At 38.3% G+C, this 13,765-nt stretch overlaps 1 protein-coding gene across 6 annotated transcripts in view; it reads left to right on the forward strand.

Moving 5' to 3' along the window:
* ZMYM4 (zinc finger MYM-type containing 4) overlaps nt 1-13,765 on the forward strand; it is a 131,507-nt gene that overhangs the window by 16,217 nt on the left and 101,525 nt on the right. For 2 of the 6 annotated variants that reach the window (XM_027597728.2, XM_027597763.2), the window contains exon 2: nt 8,666-8,727. The exons of the other annotated variants lie outside the window; for them this stretch is intronic. The gene's annotated coding sequence lies outside the window, so the exon portion shown is untranslated. The remainder of the gene's footprint in view (nt 1-8,665; nt 8,728-13,765) is intronic. 6 annotated transcript variants of the gene reach the window in all.

Raw genomic sequence — 13,765 nt, forward strand, 5'->3', positions numbered from 1 at the left:
TGGGGGCTCGATCCTAGGACCCTGGGACCATGACCCGAGCCCAAGGCAAATGCTTAATGACTGAGCCACCCAGGCGCCCCTTACTGTGCGTAATTTATACATTCAACTTTATCATATGTATGTGTAGTTGGTCCTTGAACAATATTGGGGTTAGGGGCACCGGTCCCCCCACAGTCAAAAATCTGCCTATAGCCTTTTAAAAATATTTTATTAATTAATTTATTTTTAAAAGATTTTATTTATTTATTTGACAAAGTAGGAGAGAGAGCGAGAGAAAGCATAAGCAGGGGGAATAGCAGAGGGAGAGGGAGTAGCAGGCTCCCCACTGAGCAGGGAGCCCAATGTGGGGCTCAATACCAGGACCCTGGGATCATGACCTGAGCCTAAGGCAGACGCTTAACCGACTGAGCTGCAGACGACCCTTATTTATTTTTAAATAATCTCTTCACCCAGTGTGGGGCTTGAACTCACAACCCCAAGATCAAGAGTCTCATGCTTTTCTGACTGAGCCAGCCAGGCACCCCTGCCTATAACTTTTGACTCCCCTAAAACTTAATTGCTAATACCTTACTGTTGACTGGAAGCCTTTGTGATAACATAAACAGTTGATTAACACATATTTTGTATGTTATATGTGTTATGTATTATATAGTTAACAATAAAGTAAGCTAGAGAAAAAATACGTGTATATATATATTTTTTTTCTTTTTTAGAGAGAGACTGCAAGAGGTGGGGGGAGGGGTGGCGAGAGGGGCAGAGGGAGAAGGAGAGAATCTTAACATTGTTTTTCAGAGTAGAAATTGAGATTGAGGCTGGTGAGCATACACATATACAGACACAAATTTGATTTTGTGGGAATCAGCAGATAACAGCAGGGGACCCAGGAGAAAACATACCATGGTGTATTCGTTTTTAATTAGCAATAAAATTCAGAATCCCCTGAGGGAATTCTATCCCTGCTCCTTTACAGTACACAAATGTCTAGTCCCTATCTGTCCCAGACCTTCTGAAATAGATTAGGTGGAGGAGGGCGCCTGAGTGGCTCAGTTGGTTAAGCGACTGCCTTCGGCTCAGGTCATGATCCTGGAGTCCCTGGATCGAGTCCACATCGGGCTCCCTGCTCCACAGAGAGTCTGCTTCTCCCTCTGACCCTCCCCCCTCTCATGTGCTCTCTCTCTCATTCTCTCTGTCTCAAATAAATAAATAAAATCTTTAAAAAAAATAGATTAGGTGGAGGATTGCAGAGTAGGAACCGCTATCATAGTAGGTTTTGGCCTTGGTTCTTACCATTAACATGGTTTTTGTTTCCTTACAGATAAAATAGAAATAAAGATCTATCTAACTTAGTAGGTTTCAGTAGGTTAGTGCACAAGAAACATTAGCGTACACTAGGTGGTGATTTCTAGAAGCAAAGGGGAGAGATTGTGTAGTGTCATGGAAGCCTTGGAAGTCATTGTTGGGAAGTGAATGTGAACATTACTTTTTTCTTGCCTTCCATTCTTTGTGACACTTGAATTATTTAAGAAGCAAATGTTTGCTCCAGTTATTCCTTTCATTCAACCCTTTTGTTCCCCTGAAATTGACTATGATGTTTTCTTCTCTTGAATTCCATTATATCATAGTTAAGTTTCTTTTTTATATGATCTTCACATGGTTTTTCATAGAATTTATGTCAGAGTTGAAATATTTCTCTAAAGATAGTTACAGAAAATATGCATGCTTACTGTCCTTCAGTTTTTCTTCATGTTTGATGTCTTAACATGTAAGAGAAGTAGATATTTTCCTAATTTTTATATATGGAAAATAAATTTTAATGAAACAGTATCTGATCATTATGAAGAAAAAGGGTGTCGTATCTAGGAACAAAGGAAGATTTATTTTGTTTAGTTGTCATTTGTTGGAAGAAAAGAATACAGAAAGATGCCAAAATAGTTATTTTCAGGGTTGTTGTAAGTGATAAGTTATATAGGAAAAAAGCTGCTTGTTTTGTGTGAGGAGTATAACTCTGCATTTAAGAGGTTTCTAGTTGATTATTACCTTTTTAAAACCTTTGTTATGGAAATTTAAGCTATAAATGTAGAACAAATAGTTCAACTAATGGTCATGTATTTGTTATTTGTCTTCTTTAACAGTCATCAACTTTCTGCCTTTTATTTTTTCATCTCACATGTCTTTCCCTGTAATATTTTAAAGCAAATTGTAGACATATTTCACCTATTAATACTCAAAGCATGAATCTCTAACAAATGCTATCTCTTTTTTAAAAAAATCATAATACCGTTATCACACTGAACAAAATCAACATGATTCCTTAATGTCACCTAATATTTGTACAACTTTGTTTCACAAAGTTAGTAGCTAAAACAAGGTTTGTGGGTTATGTCTTTTAAGCCTCTTTTAATCAGTAAATCTCCCCATTTTAAAAACTGCCATTTATTTTTATTTTTATTTTTTTTATCTGACAGAGACACAGTGAGAGAGGGAACACAAGCAGGGGGAGTGGGAGAGGGAGAAGCAGGCTTCCCGCGGAGCGGGGAGCCCGATGCGGGGCTTGATCCCAGGACCCTGGGATCATGACCTGAGCTGAAGGCAGACGCTTAACCACTGAGCCACCCAGGCGCCCCACTGCCATTTATTTTTAGAAGATACTGGATGATTTGTTTTGCAGCATTTCCCACATCCTGGGCTTTGCTGCTTATATTCTAGTGTCATTGAACATGTTCCTCTATTCTTCATGTTTCCTGTAAGTTGTAGAAGTGTGATTAGATTCAGGTTCAATTTTTTTTTTGAAAGAATTCTTCATAGGTGGTGGTGTGTTCTTCCTATGATACCACTAGTGAATCATGTTCATCCTTGTTCAGGTGATGTCAGCTTAATCTACATATTTAAAAGTTCCTGTTCAGTTTTTTTTTTTAAGATTATTTATTTATTTGAGAGAAGGAGATAGAGAGTGCAAGAGAGTGTGAGTGAGCTGGGGAGGGGCAGAGGGAGAGGGAGAGAGAATCTTTTTTTTTTTTTTAAGATTTTACTTATTTTTCAGAGAAAGAGAGAGAGCACAAGAGCACGCATAGAAGCAGGGGGAGCAGCAGGCAGAGGGAGAAGCAGTCTCCCCACTGAGCAGGGAGCCTGATGGGGGACTTGATCCCAGCACCCTGGGATCATGACCTGAGCTGAAAGCAGACACCTAACCGACTGAGCCACCCAGACTTCCTGGGAGAATCTTTTTTTTTTTTTTTAAGATTTTATTTATTTATCTTAGACAGATGGATAGATAGATAGAGCATAAGCAGGGGGAACAGCAGAGGGAGAGGGAGAAGCAGACTTTCTGCTAAGCAGGGAGCCCAGTGTGGGGCTCGATCCCAGCACCCTGGGATCATGTCGTGAGTTGAAGGCAGACGCTTAACTGACTGAGCCACCTAAGGCCCCCTCCCCCACAGGAGAGAGAATCTTAAGCAGACTCCATGGTGAGCATGGAGCCTGATGTAGGGCCTGAGATCATGACCTGAGCCGAAACCAAGAGTCGGACGCTTAACCTACTGAGTCATATAGGTGTCCCTCCCCTTCAGGTTTTTACCAATGAATGGTTTTAGTGTTCATTGGTAGTTCTTTTTTTTTTTTTAAATATTATATTCCCTAAGTAACCTCTGTATCCCATGTGGGGTTTGAACCCATAACCCTGAGATCAAGAGTCACAGGCTCCACTGAGTGAGCCAGCCAGGCACCCCGATAATTATTTCTTGATTCACTATTTTATTAGGGATTATAAAATGATGGTTTCCTAAATCTTTTATTTCTCCAGTGTCTGTTATGATTATTTTGTAGAGAGCTTTCCCTTATCAATGAACAGTTGGTTTCTTTATTACCTTGAAATATGTTAATACAACATAAAGAAAAGATTGGAAAAAAGGTAAATGCTTGATTCTTTTGTCATTTTTTTTAAAGATTTTATTTATTTGAGAGAGAGTGAGAGATCGTGAGCAGGGGGGAGGGGCAGAGGGAGAGGGAGAAGCAGACTCCCCGCTGAGCAGGGATCCTGATGTTGGGCTCGATCCAAGGATCCTGAGCCAATAAACCCCAACTGAGCCACCCAGGTGCTCCCTCTTTTGTCATTTTTAAGAGTGAGTTGAAGACTTGGAGGCCTCCACAAATGACCAATGAGGATTGTTTTTTGGAGTAAGGGGAATAAAGGTGATATGATAAATCATTACAAACAGATTTTTATATTTATTGTATGTCAGTCTATTATGCCATGTTTGGTGGGTAAAAGCCTCTTTACGTTAGTTCTTGAGTCATTTTGTCATGACTTCCAGTAGTCTTTGATAACTTCCTTGTTTTCTGGTGCAGGATGAATCAGGCTCATCAGTATAATTCCTACTCCAGACCTGAAATCAGCCATTTTTCCCAGAAGGTCTGGTTCCTTTTAGTGGGAAATGGTATTTAGAGACCCTAACACTTGACCACTTTTTAAAGTCGTATCATCTTAAATTTTAGATTTAGAGGGGTTCTTTGAAATTTCTACCCAGTGTAGGAATCTGTGTCCTCTAAGTGTTTTTCACATTCATAATTAATTCATTTGAAGACCATTTAAAAAGGTTAAATGACAAAGACTCTCATGTTGAGTATCATCTTTACTTTATGTTACTTAAAAATCTAAAGTGAAATGAAACTAATAAAAGGTAAAAATAAAAGGATGCCAATGTGTCAAATTTGCAAATGCAGCAAAAATAAGAATTTTAATATTAAAACAAAGCTATTCATGGCAAAAGTAAATAACTGTCAGAAATCTCTGACTTTGTTTATGGAAGCTATAATTCACACTGAGGATGTAACTGCCACCAATCATGTATCAAAAGATCTTGTATTGGCAGATATAAAACAAAAGTTTTAACAGTTTAGAGGAACTGAAGTTTAGTTGAACTTGGTACACTTCTAGGAAAACATTATCATCTTTTACACTTTCATGGAACATTTATGGAATTTAATCATAATTGACAAATAATTCATACTTCCAGAAAAAAATGCAAATTTTAAAACCTTAAAATTTAGAGACTGCATTCTTTGACCACAATGCAATAAAGCTGAAATGAGTAAAGTCCATTAAAACAACCCAACCATTTGGAAATTTTAGAACTTGTAAATAATTTTTGGGTTAAACAAGTTGAAGCTGACTTTAATTACAAACTGTTGAGAGTATAACAGTATGATTACCTCAGTAATCATAGTAAGAGAATGTAACAGAGCAAACCATATCACAACTTGGAATGTGAGCAGACTATAAATATATTTTGTATTAAATGCTTTAACGTTAAAAATAAAAGAATTGCTATTTAACTGTATGTGTTAGAACAATGAAATAAACCTGAGGAAAGCACAAGGGAATTAATAAAGTTGAAAATAAAGTGTGGGAAAAAATGAATTAAGTAGAAAATGTATGGACTGATAAAAGTAGGAGCTGATTCCTGGTGAAGTGACCAATAGAGTAAACAAGTTACTGACAAGTGTAATTGAGGAAAAGAAAGGAAAACACAAATAGTGTTAAGGAGAAGAAAAGCTATAATAACCATAAACAGTTTGGGGATAATATGTTGGACTTTTTGAGGTATAATTAACTCAGTCCTTTAGATGAAATGGAAGATTTTCTGAAATAAGTTACCAAAATTGATTCAAGAGGTAGAAAACCTGGGAAGGCCAATAACCATTTAAGAAATGGCCATTAATGTCAGAGAACAGCCCAGGTTTCTAATCTTTCTTTGTACCATTGAGGAATATCCATTTTCATGTTTTTAATAATATTTGCCAAAATAGAAAAGATCTTACATCAAGATGCTAATAAAGACCTTGATATATTTAATACTCATTTTCTGTTAATAAAGTCTCTTTTTATAAAACTAAGAATAGAGGGTCTTTCACATAGTAAAACGTGTTAGAATCCAGCAGTCATCCTTGAAATTTAGGAAGGATGCCTGCTATTATCATAATTATTTATTACTGTTCTGGAAGTTCTAGGGCACAATATAGTTAGATGAGGAAAAGAAACGAGAGTTGTAAATCTTGGAAAGTTGGAGAACAAAATTATTATTTTTTCTGATGATACATTTATTTGCCTGGCAATCTCAAGAGTATCAGTAGAAAATATTTTAGGGCTCAGAAGTAAAAATTCAAAAATGAAAGCAATCTGGAGGAAAGGAAGAAAAATGTACTATGATTATAACGGGATAGTAAAATGTCTAGTTACAATATTAAAATATTTTAAAAATCCTATAAAATTTAATAACTTTGTAGGTAGTTGGAAAATAATAAAAAGATTGATTCACAAAGTAATACAAAACTAAATTCCTTGGGATAAACCTAATAAATATGAGACTTCACAAGAGTTTATCTAAGGACATGGTAATTAATAATAATAATAATAGTTACAACAACTAATCTTTATGAGCATTGTTTTAAGTACATGTCTTGACTCCAGAAAATGACTTTATAATACAGTGTTAATGCCTGAGGGTAACAGAGGTAAAGTGCCTTGTCAAAGTTATATAGGTGCTAGAATAAGGAATAATGGGATTGGAACCCACTCAGGCTGTGTGACTCCAAACTCCAAAGAATCTGTAACCATTATGCTTTGATGGCTCTTAAAATAAAATAAGTGATATGTCATATTCCTCGATGGGAAAATCCAATATAATAAAAATATACGTCCCATAGCATTAATGTTGTATCAGTCAGTGACCCAACAGGATTTTCTTCTTCTTTTTCTTTTTGATGGTGAAGAGGGTAGACTTTGAGAAAACTGATGAAGTTCATTAGGATTTATAACTATGTGAAAGCTAGCCAAAACAGTTTTGAATTAGAAGAATAATGCAAGGGTGGCTCATTCGTTAAGCATCTGCCTTTGGCTCAGGTCGTGATCCCAGGGTCCTGGGATCGAGCCCTGCATTGGGCTCCATGCTCGGCGGTAGGCCTGCTTCTCCCTCTCCCACTCCCCCTGCTTGTGTTCCTGCTCTCGCTCTCTCTCTGTCAAATAAATAAATAAAATCTTTAAAAAAAAAGAAGAAGAATGGGAGAGTGGAGGAGTATGGGAATGGTGGGTACCTTGTTCTACAGTATCTTGAATATAATACTGCTATAGGAACACTTAAATTATTACAAATAAAGAGATTCATGTCTATATATAAGGATACATCGAATAAAGTTATTCTTTAAATTGTGTTTGGACAGTTTCCTGGTCATTTGGGCAAAAAATAAAGTTAGATCTTTTCCTCCAGATACCAAATTTATAGGGATTGAATATATGGATATAAGAAAATGAAACTATTCCCCAAAGGATGGGGCACCTGGGTGGCTTAGTTGATTAAGCGACTGCCTTTGGCTCGGGACATGATCCCATGTCCCAGAGCCTGCTTCTCCCTCTCCCTCTGCCTGCTGCTCCCCCTGCTTGTGTTCTCTCTCTGTCCAAATAAGTAAAATTAAAAAAAAAAAACCACAAAAAACCCAACTGTTCCCCAAAGGAAATATAGGTAAATATAACAAACATCTTGATGCGGGGAATGCCTTTTTGAGCATAAACCAAAAAAAGATAAAAGAATAATAGATTTGCCTACATTGAAAATATTGTCACATTTTTAAAGAGCAAAAGTGTTTGAACTATCTGATGATAAGAAGTGACTTTTCAGAAGAATGGGGTACTGGGCAGATGAAAGCAGATAACCACTTTGGGAGTCATCTTAGAATTCCTCAGGGCTCCACATCCCTAATTTCCATCCAGTCACAATTCATGCTTCCATTCAACAAATGTTTGAGTGTCTGTTATGTACAAGGAACCATTGTAGGAACTGAGGATACAGTAATGAATAAAATGGAGAGCATTTCTGTTCTTACAGAGTTTATATTCTGTTGATGGGAGAGAGAACTGTTAAGTAATGAATGTAGAGCATTTAAAATGGAAAAACACTACTATAGAGAAACATAAAGCAGAGAAAGAGGATACATTGTGCTATGGTGGAAGGGGCATAAATAGGGTCATTTAAGCAAAAATCTGAAGGAAATGAGAAAGCCATCATGTGGGTATCTAAGAGTAGGAAAATCCCAGGTAGAGGTAACAACAAGGCTAATGGTTGTAAGGCAGGTGAATGCTGTGTATATTTTATGAACAGCAAAGAGGTGGAAGCTGAAGGTGGGTGAGCCAAGGTAGTGAGTGGTAGGAGATGAGATCAGGGAGATAACTAAACAGGGTCTTTTAAGCTGTTGTAGTGACTGTAGTGTACATTGTTGGATGTTTCACAGCATCCCTGGCCTCTACCCACTAGATGTCAGTACAGCTCCCCAGTTGTGATAACCAGAAATGCCTCCAGATACCGCCAGATTTTCTAGATTTGGGGGGCAGAATTACCCCTGCTTGAAAACCACTGTTCTACCTTACGGCTGTAGTCCCTTTTGGGAAGGCTTGGAAAAAGATTTATGGTGTGTACTTGTGGTAATGGTGCAGAGCCCTCCTTCAGGTAGACTCAGTCTCTCCATCACAAGAAGCCGTGGGTCTGTGACTTGACCAGGTCTGGAAACTGGGCAAATGTCTGTGACTTTCACTGTGATGACTCAAGTCAGTTTTGGGCCACCAGATTTAGACATTTTCTGTTATATAGATTAAACTGCCCATCTATTTCATTCCTAGGAACATCGTGATCAATTAGCCACTGCCAAAGATCCCTGCGGGCCAAAGCATTCTGATTGCCGGTACGTCCCTGCTGCCCTTATCTCTGGAGTGAAGTGCTGCCCCTTGGCCTCTGCTGCTTTGGGATCCCATCATCCTCAGTGAAATCAGGGAACCCACCTCAGTGGTGAAAGTCCCTGCAGTCAGAACTGACTTAAAAAAGAGAGCAGCCACACAGCTTTCCAATATGTGGTGCTTCCCTCACTAATTATAGTGTCTTCTGGGCCTTCCCAGGGGATGCAGTTGGGTAGTAGGTGTATAGTTTGCAGAGGATAAATCCACTTAATGTTCCTGTCTCCCTAAGCCTTTGGATTTCCTCTTCCACATAATGCCAGTGAAACTTTAGTATCTTAACCTCATTAAATATTCATTGTCATTGTTAGAATAATTTTGATTGGCGTTTCCTTAATGATTACAGCTATATTGTTGAGTATGTTTCCGTCAACAAATGTGCTATTAGAGCTTCAGCACCTTCGGCTGCACAAGTTATCACATCAAATTCAGAATCTGTAGAAGTTCACTCATATTAATGAATTCTAACCTCCTTGGTCTAATACCTGTATTAGCATCTTTTTTCAACACACATACCCCAGGTTTCTTCCTTCACATATTAACACAATTTTGGCATTTTTTGGTGTATAAGCTGTTTTCTCTTGGGTCCTATGTGTACCTGTTCCTCTATAACATGCTGAAATTTGAACCTAGTTAGGGGTCTAATGTCAATAGGGTTGATTGTAGTTGGTCTTGAGGAGAATGAGCATCCTCCTTCAAGTCATTTGCTGAACATACAATATCACAGGACTTTCAAGCAAAGGAAAGTTTCTATCTTTAGATACAGAAGGGTAGGTTACTGCCACTGGAGGTTTGAAATTATTTTTTTCATTCTGATTCAACCACATGTTCCCATTTCAAATAGTTTCAGGGTCTCATATATTTTCCTAGTCATTGCTCTTACATGAGAAACTTGGTGAGACTATGAATTCATCTAATGTTATCATTCAGCTATTTGCACAATAAAATTTTGCCTTTGATTTTCAGCAGTATCAACCTGTAGTTGTAAGAATTAAGAGATTTTTTTTGGGAATTTTTTCAATACCGCATAAAAGTGGTTTTTTTCAGACTGTGATTTACTCTGATAGTTCATGGACTTGAACTTGTTTTCCTGTGTACTTGTTCAAGAGCACACAGAGAATCCATCTCATGTAACAGACCTTATAGTTATCACTGCTGCCTTAACAGTCAAGTACAACAGCCACTTGGGGTCCCAAGGCACTTGCTTCAGTTGGCACTTTATCACAGTCAACCACATCAGCCATAGCTTGATGAATTGCGATGCCACTGCATGCCAGGGATTACTAGTATCCTATTTCCTGTGTAAGCCAGAGGGCACAACCAAGTCAATATCCAGATCCCATCTTTGTAGGTCTGTTTACTGTGACCACTACCAGTATCAATTCTATATCAGTCAGATGTCAGAAACCACACAGTAATTTGAACAGGGTAAGTTTAATATAAAGAATTATTAACCAGTAACAGAGAAGTAAAGTAACCCTAAGGGGGAAAGAGAACTTTAAAGTATACACAATAGTAGGTAGAGGGAGCATCTACTACTTCTAGGGCTGAGGCACACTAGCAGGGATAGAACAAATTTGGAAGATGCCCCATTTTCTAACTTCAAGGCTGAAATTCAGATCTTGTTGAAGAGGGTTGGGTTACACTGGATGATGGAGAAGTTTGAGGTGCCACAGATTTTTGCTATCAAGCAGGAAACCCCCTTTTGGGGTGCTGAGAAAAGTCACTAGGCAGCTTTTTTCTGAACCTGGCTAAGAAGCCAGCTGGGACCGAGGCATAATTCTCTGGGAAGTGTCTGGCCTTGTAGGACTGCTGCTGAAACTTGGTGAGCTGCCCTCAGGGGTGCTGACAGAATTTTCTGGGAAACTACCCATGGGGTTGTATATGTGTGACTGAGACTTGATGGGAAGTTGGTGCCTGGGGAGAGGGCCATTGGATCTTTTGCACACCGCTGTCCTCCACTGAAACCAGCAGATTAGAGCATACTAATGGGAAGAGAACCCACTTCTGTCTGGAGTATTCCTCCAGTGCCATCTGCTGACAAAGGTTAACATTTTGTCAGCTGGCAGAGAAGAAATGTTTATAGTACCAGCTTCATTATCACAAAGCAGGGTAGAGAGAAGTGGATTTGGAGTTGAGAGGCAATATATTTACATTCAGATATTTACATTTCTAGTACTCTTCATTCTTTTGGGTAGACCCTGATTTCCATGTGGTGTCATTTTTTTCTTGACAAATATACCTTCAATATTTGTTTGCTGGTGATGAATTCTTCCATCTGAAGAAGGTACATCTGAAAAATCCTTTACTTTGCCTCTTAAAAAAATAAAAGAGTTGTAGAAAATACATAAATTTACCATCTTATAAGTGTACAGTTTAGTGGTAATAAATACTTTTGTAATGTTGTGCAACCATCTGCACTTTTCTTGTAAAATTGAAACGCTATACCCATTAAATGATAATCCATATTCCCACCTACCCCCAATCTTTGGCAACCACCATTCTACTTTCTGTCTCTATTTCATTTAGTATAATGTCCTCAAGTTGCATCTATGTTGTACCATGTTAGTGTTTTTATCATGAGAGGGTGTTATATTTTGTCACATGCTTTTTCTGCATCAATTGTGAGACAATCATGTATTTTTTTTTCTTTCATTCTGTTAATGTGTATTGTTTTGATTCATTTTCATATGTTGAAACATCCTTGCATTCTAGGAATAAATTCTACTTGATCATGGGGTATAAGTTTGAGAAAGACTGGTATTTTTCTTTATTTTGTAGTGCCAGTGAAGCTATCAAGTCCAGGACTTTTCTTTTTCAGAGAGTTTTGTTTACTGATTACTAGTTACAGGTCTATTCAGGCTTTCTATTTCTTCATTATCTTTTTTTTTTTTTTAAAGATTTTATTTATTTGATAGAGACACAGTGAGAGAGGGAACACAAGTAGGGGGAGTGGGAGAGGGAGAAGCAGGCTTCCCGCCAAGCAAGGAGCCCAATGCGGGGCTCGATCCCAGGACCCTGAGATCATGACCTGAGCCGAAGGCAGATGCTTAACGACTGAGCCACCCAGGCGCCCCTCTTCATTATCTTTTTATTTATTTAAGGGTTTATTTATTTGAGAGAGAGGATGAGCAAGGGGAGGGGGAGAGGCCAAGGGGGAGGGAGAGGGACAGGCAGGCTTCCTCCTGAACACAGAGCCCCACAAGGGGTTCGATCCCAGGACCCTGAGATCATGACTTGTGCTGAAGTCAGATGCTTAACTGACTGAGCCACCCTGGTGCCCTATTTCATTCCTGGGAACATCGTGATCAATTTTTTGTTCCTCATTTCATGCATTACTTTTTTCTGTTGATATTTTTTGTAGTGAGATGTTTAAACTCCTTTCTCATTTCATACTCTGTATATCTAGAGCTGTATTCTTTGTGGTTACCCTGGGGATTGCATTTAACATCCGAAAGTTATAACACTAATTTGAATTTATACCAGCTTAGTGTCAATAACATAGAGTAACTGCTTTTTTACAACTCCAGCCCTACCCCTTTGGTTATTGATATCACAGACTTAAATCTTTATACATTGTATGCCCCTAAACATGAGGTAGGGCATTCTTTAGATTGCATTAGTCTCTTAAATCCTGTAGAAAACAACATTTGGAGTTACAAAATAAAGTTAGAATAATACTAGTTTTTATTTTTTAATATTTTGGGAAAGATTTTATTTATTTATTAGAGAGAGAGCTTATGAATCGGGGAGGGGGCAGGGGAAGTGGCAGAGGGAGAGGAAGACTTCCCACTGAGCAAGGAGCCTGAGATCATGACCTGAGCTGAAGGCAGATGCTTAACCAACTGAGCCACCTGGGTGCCCCAGTACTAGCTTTTACAGTTGCCATGCATTTACCTTCATTGAGATCCTCATTTCTTCATATGGCTTTGAATTACTGTTTACTGTCTTTTCATTTCACACTGCTGCACACCCTTGAGCATTCTTGTTTATCTCAGAATGTCTTAATTTCTCCCTAACCTTTGAGGGACAGTTCTGCCAGATATTGGAATCTTGTTGGACTATTTTCTTTTCTTTTTTTTTAAGATTTTATTTATTTATGAGAGAGAGAGAAAAGGAGCAGGGGGAGGGGCAGAGGGAGAGGGTGAAGCAGGCTCCCTGCTGAGCAGGGAGCCCAACACAGGGCTTGATCCCAGGACTCTGGGATCAAGACCTGAGTTGAAGGCAGATGCTTAACCGACTGAGCCACCCAGGCACCCCTGACTATTTCTTCTTTTAGCACTTTGAATGTATCAGCTCACTGGTTTTTGGCTTCCAGCATTTCTGATGAGAAACCTGCACATGTACTTTTTGAGGATCCATTTTATGTGAATCATTGCTTTCTTGCTACTTTCAAGATTCTTTGTCTGTGTCTGTCCAAAGCGTCTCTGTGTGATTTCTTTGAATTCATCTTATGTGAGGTTTGTTGAGCTTTGTGGATATTTATATTCATGTCTTTCATCAAGTTTGGGGAAGTTTTCAGTTTATTATTTTTAAAAATATTCTCCATGCCCCTTTCTCTCTCTTCTTCTGGGACTCCCATGGTGTGTATGTTGGTCTGCTTGTTTGTGTCCCTCGGGTACCTAACTCTGTTCGTTTTGTTTCTGTCATTTTTCTTTTTGTTCCTTAAACTTGGTAATTTTCATTGTCCTATCTTCAGGTTTGGTGATTATTTCTTCTGCCTGTTCCTGTCTGTCTTTAAATCTATCTAGTGAATTTTTCATTTCAGTTTACTGTACTTTTCATCTCCAGAATTTCTTTTTGGTTTTCTTATAGGCTTTTTTTATCTATTGATATTTCTACTTTGTTTATTATTATTTTTTTATATCTATAATACATCTTTTATTTCAGATTATGAGGAATTTACATTTTTTGAAAAGATTTTATTTTATCCACTTGACAGAGGGAGAGAGAGAGAAGGCACAAGCAGGGAAAGTGGCAGAGGGAGAG

This window comes from Zalophus californianus, chromosome 4 (assembly GCF_009762305.2).
Source record: "Zalophus californianus isolate mZalCal1 chromosome 4, mZalCal1.pri.v2, whole genome shotgun sequence".
Taxonomy (NCBI): Eukaryota; Metazoa; Chordata; class Mammalia; order Carnivora; family Otariidae; genus Zalophus; species Zalophus californianus.